Here is an 8,857-nt window from a genome sequence, read left to right on the forward strand (position 1 = left end):
ATGATGTCCTACATGCTTGATACTCTGGATCCTGTCATTGGGCTTCAGCTAAGGCATTGTAATCCAATCTGAGTTGAACGGCGGCCAACATGTTCCTTGACAGGGCATCGGGAACAGGATTCATTTTCCCAGGGACGTGTTGAAGGATGCAATTGTATTTAGCCACGGTGGAGAGATATCGGCGATGACGGGGGGGACCAGGCATCAGACTGGCGAGTGAAGGCGTGTACCAGAGGCATGTGGTCTGTGCGAATGACCAAGGACATACCTTCTAAGAAATGGCGAAGGTGATGGATAGCCAAGTGCACTGCCAGCAATTTGCGATCGAAGGTAGAATAACCCAATTCTGCCTTGGACAGTTTACTGCTGAAAAAGGCCAATGGGCGGGGCAAGTCGTTGACCACCTGTTCGAGTACTGCACCAATAGCGACGTCACTGGCATCGGTTTGAGAGAAGGAGAGGGGCATGTGGAACAGGAAAAGTGAGAGCACCACCGGTTGATAGGGCGTTATTTGCGTTGCAGAAGGCCGCTTCTCGAATGGGACCCTATTTCACGTCTCTTGGCTTACCCTTCAGGAGGCGTAGAGGGGAGCAATAGTGGCGGCAATGGCTGGCAGAAAATGGTGATAATAGCTGACCATGCCCAAGAATTTCTGCAGTGCTTTGACAGTCGTGAGCGTGGGGAAGTTCTGAACGGCTGCTACCTTCTCAGGGAAGGGATGGACTCCTTCAGGAGTGATGCGGTACCCTAAGAAAGACGCTGCGTTGGCACCTAAGGTACACTTGTCGTACTGGACTACGACTCCGTTTTTTTGTAGGCGGTGGAGCACAGTGCGTAGGTGATGGAGGTGTTCCTCTTTTGAGGAAGAGAACACAAGTATGTCGTCCACGCAATATACACAGAAGGGGAGGAGAAAACCTCCGCCTTGTGCAGGTAGGAGGTCACGTTGGCCATGTTTGGGAGTGAATATTGATCTAGTTCTGTTTGCTTGTTCAGGCATATATAATCCCCACACGGACGGAGGGAGCTGTCTTTCTTCAGGACGATGTGTAAGGGTGACGACCATGGTCTGGAGGCCTTTTGGCAAATGTACATTTCTTCCATTTCAGCAAACATCTGTTTGGCGGCTGCCAATCGATCCAGTGCCAGACGTCTGAATTTGGCGAAGACTGGGGGTCCAGTCGTCTTCATATGGTGACAAATACCATGTTTGGCAGGAGCCGTGGGCATTACGCAAAGTTCTGGACGGAAAACTTCCACGTACAACGTGAGGAGGTGGGTGTAGGCATCCAGGGGTGCGCCTATGTAGAGAGCGAGGTTGGAGGGGAGGAGTTGAAGAGGTGTCGACAAGTACGAGTCTCCATTGACCAATCGTAGATGGGCGACATCGACCAGAAGGTGGAAATGAGAGAGGAAATCCGCACCGAGGATTAGCACTGAGACATCAGCAACGAGAAACTTTCAATTAAATATGCCATTGCCAAATTATAAGGTGAGGTTCTCGTAACAGTAGGAGGGAATCGCAATTCCATTGGCAGCTACCAGGCGGACGTCAACAGACTTAGACACACTACGTCGTGCCCTGAAGAGTTCCCTTGGCAAATGAGAATGACAAGCACCCTTGATTGCCAAAAATCACATGCCAGTACCTGCATCATGTAAAAAGAAAAGATTAGAAATACGGAAGGCCACATCCACGAGCAATGGCCTACTTACACGTTTTTTGGCCACTGACAATCCTTGGCACATTTCTTTGCTGCAGCCCCGAATCTGGAGTGGTAGTAGCAAAACTGTGACAAATGGGCAGAAGTAAGTGGCTGCAGAAGTCGTTGGTTAGGGGGCGAACGAGTGGTGGGCGATGGGTGGCTTTGTCAGCGCTCCAGCATGTCACGGGGAACGCATGTGCCTCCTACGTCATTCATGTCAGCTTCGGATGATGTTGACTAGGTGTCCTCTTCGTCAGGAGTGGAGTCATTGATAGACGTCTTGAAGGTCGTGAAGTGGTAGACCATAAGGGCGTCATCTTTGATCATCAAGTTCTTTATGAGTAAACTATCGACATCAGGTATGGCAGCGCATGCAGGTTCGGGTAAACTGCGTACCCGAAGGTTCACCTCATGAGGAGAGCCGTCTGCGGTAGGGTACAGGCGAGCAATACTGGTCATTTTCCCTGAGGGCAGGTGAAGCCCTTTGATCCCCCAAAGGTTGTTGAGAGAACTGAAAAAGGTTTGCTATACAGGTGGCTAGCGACGGCGAGTACTGCTGCAGGTGGTATGTTTTGAGGGCGTCATACACTGTTGGGGTGTCTCCTTATTCACAAAGCCAGTCGAAGATTCTGCCTTGGACAGTTTACTGCTGAAGAAGTCCAATGGGCGGGGCAAGCCATTGACCACCTGTTCGAGTTCTGTAACAAAAGCGACGTCGCTGGCATCGGTGGAAAGGAGAGGGGCATGTGGAACAGGAAAAGTGAGTGCACCAGCGGTTGATAGGGCATTCTTTGCGTTGCAGAAGGCCGCTTCTTGAATAGGACCACATTTCAGGTCTTTTGGCTTACCCTTGAAGGAAGCGTGGAGGGGAGTAAGAGTGGTGGCAATGGCTGGCAGAAAATATTTGATCATGCCCAAGAATTCCTGCAGTGCTTTGACAGTCGAGGGTGTGGGGAAGTTCTGAACGGCTGCTACCTCCTCAAGGAGGGGATGGACTCCTTCAGCAGAGATGCGGTACCCAAAAAAACGACACATCGTTGGCACCAAAGATACACTTGTCGTACTGGACTACAAGGCCGTTTTTTTGTAGGCGGTGGAGCACGATGCGCAGGTGACGGAGGTGTTCCTCTTTTGTGGAAGAGAACACAAGTATGACATCCATGTAACATACACAGAAGGGGAGGAGAAAACCTCCGCTTTGTGCAGGTAGGAGGTCACGTTGGCGATGTTTGGGAGTGGGTAGTGATCTAGTTCTGTTTGCATGTTTAGGCATATGTAATCCCCACATGGACGGAGGGAGCTGTCTTTCTTCAGGACAATGTGTAGGGGTGACGACCATGGCCTGAAGGCCTTTTGGCAAAGGTCCATTTCTTCCATTTCAGCAACCGTCTGTTTGGCGGCTGCCAATCGATCCAGTGCCAGACGTCTGAATTTGGCAAAGACTGGGGGTCCAGTCGTCTTGATATGATGATAAATACCATGTTTGGCAGGAGCTGTAGGCATTTCGCAAAGTTCTTGACGGAAAACTTACAGGTGCAACATGAGGAGGTGGGTGTAGGCAACCAGGGATGTGCTGATGTGGAGAGGAAGGTTGGAGGGGGTGGGTTGAAGAGGTGTCGACAAGTACGAGTCTCCGTTGACCAATCGTAGGTGGGCGACAATGACCAGAAGGTGGATATGAGAAAGGAAATTCGCACCGAGGATTGGCAATGTATCGTCAGCAACGATAAACTTCGAATTAAATTTGCCGTTTATAAACCATAAGGTGAGGTTCTCGTAACAGTAGGAGGTAATCGCAATTCCGTTGGCAGCTACTAGGCGGACGTCAACAGACTTAGACAGGCTACGTCGTGCCCTGAAGAGTTCCCTTGGCAAATGAGAACGACAAGCAACCTTGTCTACCAAAAATCGCACGCCAGTACCTGCATCATGTAAAAAGAAAAGATTAGAAACACAGAAGGCCACAGACACGAGCAATGCCCTACTTACACATTTTTTGGCCACTGACACTCCATGGAACATTTCTTCACAGCATCCCCGAATCTGAAGTGGTAGTAGCAAAAGGGCGGCCAATGGGCAGCAGTAAGTGGCTGCAAAAGTCATTGGTTAGGGCGAGAGCGAGTGGGGGACGATGGGTGGCTTTGCCATCGCTCCGGCATGTCACGGGGAAGGCATGTGTGTCCTATGGCATTCATGTCAGATTCAGTTGACGTTGACTAGGTGTCCTCTTCGTCAGAAGTGGAGGCGTTGATAGAGGTCTTGAAGGTCGTGAAATGACAAACCATAAGGTCGCCAGCTTCAATCATCAAGTTCTTTATGGGTAAACTATCGACATCAGGTATGGAAGCACATACAGAATGAGGTAAAAAGCGTTATTTATATATTATTGCCTAAAAAACAACTAAAAAATTACTGAATTAAAAAATTACCTGGTTGTGATTGCAATCCTTACACGAGAAGATTGAATTCAGGTGAAGCAACAATTTGTTATTTCTTGAACGTTATTTTACATTGATTTAGATTGAATATAAACAGCTATAGACAACAGCAACTCAAGATGAATCTGGTTTATATTCTATTAGTGAAAATATCGTTGTGTAATTGCCTAATCTTTTAATCTTTTCAAATTTATTAAAGGTTTCTGGATTTAGTTCCAGATTCATCATCAGAATAGATGCCCACCAGAACGTCAGCTGGGAGAGCAAAAGCCAACGCCCCCCCCCCCCAACCCCCTTGTGGTGCCCAAGCACAGCAGTGGCAGGTAAACGGCTTGAACTCACGATCCACGGCTGGGATCAATCTGCTGCCATACGAATGCTAGGCTAACACGTTACTATTGTGCTAACAAGGCCATTTGAGATATTATTGGAGGTAATCTAACGGTCGTAACGAATATCCAGAAGACCTATAGACATTTCAGGCGATGTTACAAAATGCCAAGTCATTTGTTTTTCAGTAAATCTCGTTGAAAGAGATTTGCCGATAACAAAGTCAGGAAAGCACCACGACACTTACGAATGTTGAAGTTACGGGTTTTAGGTCTCCACTGAGACGATTTACATCGTTTTCCTCGGCCGACCATTAGCCAGTAGGGACTATCTCTAGTCCACTCTAACCTCCCCCTGGGAGTACCTCCCGATAGAAGGTCTCATGGTATTCCCGTCCCTGGCGGGAACCAAACTCGGAACCCCTGTAATAGAAATCCGCTACGCTATCAACCTTGCTATCCGGAGTAGCAATTATTCTACAGTGTGGGAGAGAGAGAGAGAGAGAGAGAGAGAGAGAGGAGAGAGAGAGAGAGAGGAGAGAGAGAGTTTAAATTCTTATACGTGACTCTTACACTCGCCCACCGCCAGTTAGTTAAACTGTTCTTTGTTGTTCTCCCTGAATTAGTTGTACTGTGGAATCTAATTAAAACGTCGTTTGGTTGATGACCAAACGTTAGCAATTGTGTTTACCTGGTTTGCATGAAAAGTACAATGGGTTTGACGGGGGTATTCTAAACACTTCTTCTTATTCTCCTTCTTATTTTTCTTCTTCTTTTGTCTGCATCTTTTCCTAAGTCTGATATATCCGTGTGCCCGGCGGACATAGGGATATGTCACTATTGGAAATAGCTGGAAGTCTAACTTGTACTAAGATTCTTTTTTTTTTTTTTTACTTTACGGAGTTACCTTTTACAACTTACAACAGATACCATCTCTCTCTCTCTCTCTCTCTCTCTCTCTCTCTCTCTCTCTTCTCTCTCTCTCTCTCTCTCTCTCTCTCTCTAATGGTTTCTAAGGAGAGGTTGATGGCTATGAAATACACATTAATGATGGCTAAGATAGAATGATTGATATAACAAGGATAATTTCAATCCTGGTACAGTTCATAGTTAATGAATGGAAGTTGCAAAAGCCCGGGGGACACATTGACAGAAAGGAAGCAATTGGTAATTGAGGCAAGAAAGGAAGTGCAAAAAAAAAAAAAAAAAAAAAAAAAAAAATGAGATAGAAAAACGATGCCTGAAAAACTATACTAAAGACACGATGAAAAGACCATTGTATTTTTTCTGGATGGAAGGAAATCGCAGATAATAAATAGGAATAGAAGAAAACATATTCGTTATTTGCATGCTTTTGTAGATTCGAAGTTGAGAGAATTAGAGACTGAAGAACAATGATAGTGTAAACTATTACGTAATCTAGAGACATGGATATCTCTCTCTCTCTCTCTTTCTCTCTCTCTCTCTCTCTCTCTCTCTCTCTCTCTCTCTCTCTCTCTCTCTCTCTCTCTCTCATGCAATGTTAAATTCAAGTTTAAAGGCAGGAAGGAAAACTAAACTTCCAGGTAAGTTCTTTTATGAAGTAATTGGGATACGTGACCCGTGAAAAATGACGGCTAAATATTTAGATATGCAGACACATGGACAAGCACACGCACGCACATACACATACATACACACACACAAACACATACACACACCCTACCCGAGGGACGGGGAGAGATCGAATAGTCATTTTTGGCAAGGCTGCTCAGCGTGATAAGAAAGAAAGATATATATATATATATATATATATATATATATATATATATATATATATATATATATTATATATAATATATATATATATATACGGTATATATATATATATATATATATATATATATATATATATATATATACACTGTATATAGATAGATAGATAGATAGATAGACCCTTGCTATTTATCATATAGTGGAGATTGATGTTGAGGCGAAATAGACAGACCCTTGCTATTTATCATATAGTGGAGATTGATGTTGAGGCGAAAAAGAAATAAACAGCCGCTGTCAGGTTCGAGTTCTATCAATGTGAAACCACCTTTTTTCTTAGCTTTGTCCATTCCAAGTCTGGAAAATTGTTGATTTCTAAAATAGTAAAATCACGAATATTTCCAATAGAAGTGTTGATAACAGATCATAAATTACTTGATAAATACGAACAAACAAGAAAAATCCTACTTAATATTCGGTGAATTCCTCCGGCGAAGTCGCCCAACAGTGAATAGAGAAACTCAGGCGAGAAATTGCGTTTATTATTATACATGAATACACGATGCAATATTTGAAACAGATATTACAAATATCAGACTACTATGAAATATTTGAGCACCTTATATGCCTTGTCTTTTAAAGTAGTCACATTTGACATGGCACTTGGTGTTAACTAATCCATCCCAATACTGAATTATCTTGATAACAATTCTTAGGTTTATCCATGTACGGTTTTAACGAGGGCCGTTTGTCATTTATCTAAATATACGGTTAATAAACACAATCAAAAACACATACTATTCCATTAATTCCGTCGGCAACAACAAACAAAGTAAATTGCATTATTCTATTATTCCACGTACTTCTGTATGTCAGTGTCAGTTTTCTGCTTAATTAAAACCAGTAATAATGGCATCACAATCTTTGGATTTGTTACCTATAAATCTATATCAATAGGAAAGTATATATCCTTATGGCTATGAATGAAGTCATTATTCCTAAAGTGCTAATGCATTATTGGCACCTGTCCAAATCGAATTCAACCCAATGTCTCTACTATTCAGAGTTGCATTAATTTTTTCGCAAAAGTTAATGATGACTTATGTGAGGCTAATGAACCGCAGAAGTTAATGATATCTAAAGCGATTTTCGTGCGATTTTCACCCAATATTTCAATGTATTAAATGATTCCATTTCAGCAACGTGAGAACGATTCACTTCAAATCGAAAAACTTACATTGAATTAAAATATTCATATACTGTTGCATTGAAAGTATTCTGTGATAGTTAATTGGCTCTATCAAATGTTCAAATACATTTATGAAAATAAATTTCAGAATGTTCATGCATAAGTGGGCTATCTCTCTCTCTCTCTCTCTCTCTCTCTCTCTCTCTCTCTCTCTCTCTCTATCTCTCTCTCTCCTCTCTCTCTCTCTCCTCTCTCTCTCTCTCTAAAAATAGAAAATTCAGATAACTTATGAAGGGAAAATACATTGGAATTAACGCCATTTTTCTTTTGGACAAAGTGATTATACGGCGTCAGTATTAAGGGATAATCCTATAGTACAAAAGGGTTATAAAACAGGATTAAATCTTTTATCTAAGACAGCTATTCAATTTCAAACCTTAATTTAAGAACAATAAAGTAATCATTTGTATAAACTAGCATTATCTCCATCACAAATTCCTTTGTAAAGATAATGTCATGCATTGTATTCATGAACTGCCTCAGTCAATTATTGCTCGTATAACATATGGCCCTCTCTCTCTCTCTCTCTCTCTCTCTCTCTCTCTCTCTCTCTCTCCTCTCTCTCTCTCTCACTCTCTCTCTCTCTCTCTTTATGACCTTAAGCTTATAATTTCTTTTACTACCATTCAGCATTCGTAAAGATGATCAATGAACAAAGTGAAAGTTTATTTCAATACCCTTTATTCAAATTCTATTTACAAATCTCTCTCTCTCTCCTCTCTCTCTCTCTCTCTCTCTCTCCTCTCATCTCTCTCTCTCTCTCTCTCTCTCTCTCTCTCCGGTTACCGTAGTCATATGTCTCATAAAATGCAATACTTTCTTAGCAATTTGAATAATGAAATGCATTCTAATTATAATCTCTTTTTCCTTTGAGTTTAATGGTACGCAATAACAGTAAAATGTTTTTCTTGTATTTATTTCCTTGGAAGGTAATTTTTTGTACGTATCTTTTCTAATCACTTTTAAAATCCTATTACTGACACGGGTTTCGTGCGGAACTTTAATTTTAGGGAACAATGAAAAGATATTAATCTATGTAGAAAGGATTATGTCTTAACTGAGTTTTGTTAGAATTATATGTAAATATGCATATATAGACATTCATATATGTGCGTGTATATATATATATATATATATATATATATATATATATATATATATATATAGTATATATATATATATATATATATATATTTATATATATATATATATGTGTGTGTGTGTGTGTGTGTGTGTGTGTGTGTGTGTGTAAGGCTAATCTACGAAGTTTAGAATACTTAATAAAAGCAGAGATAATAATCGGAAATTAGAAATCTAGGCAATGTCTTTAAAAACGAATTGATGCAGATTTATGAACTTATATCTAGATTTTATGAGGAAGG

The sequence above is a fragment of the Palaemon carinicauda genome, chromosome 12, assembly GCF_036898095.1.
Source record: "Palaemon carinicauda isolate YSFRI2023 chromosome 12, ASM3689809v2, whole genome shotgun sequence".
NCBI classification, from domain to species: Eukaryota; Metazoa; Arthropoda; class Malacostraca; order Decapoda; family Palaemonidae; genus Palaemon; species Palaemon carinicauda.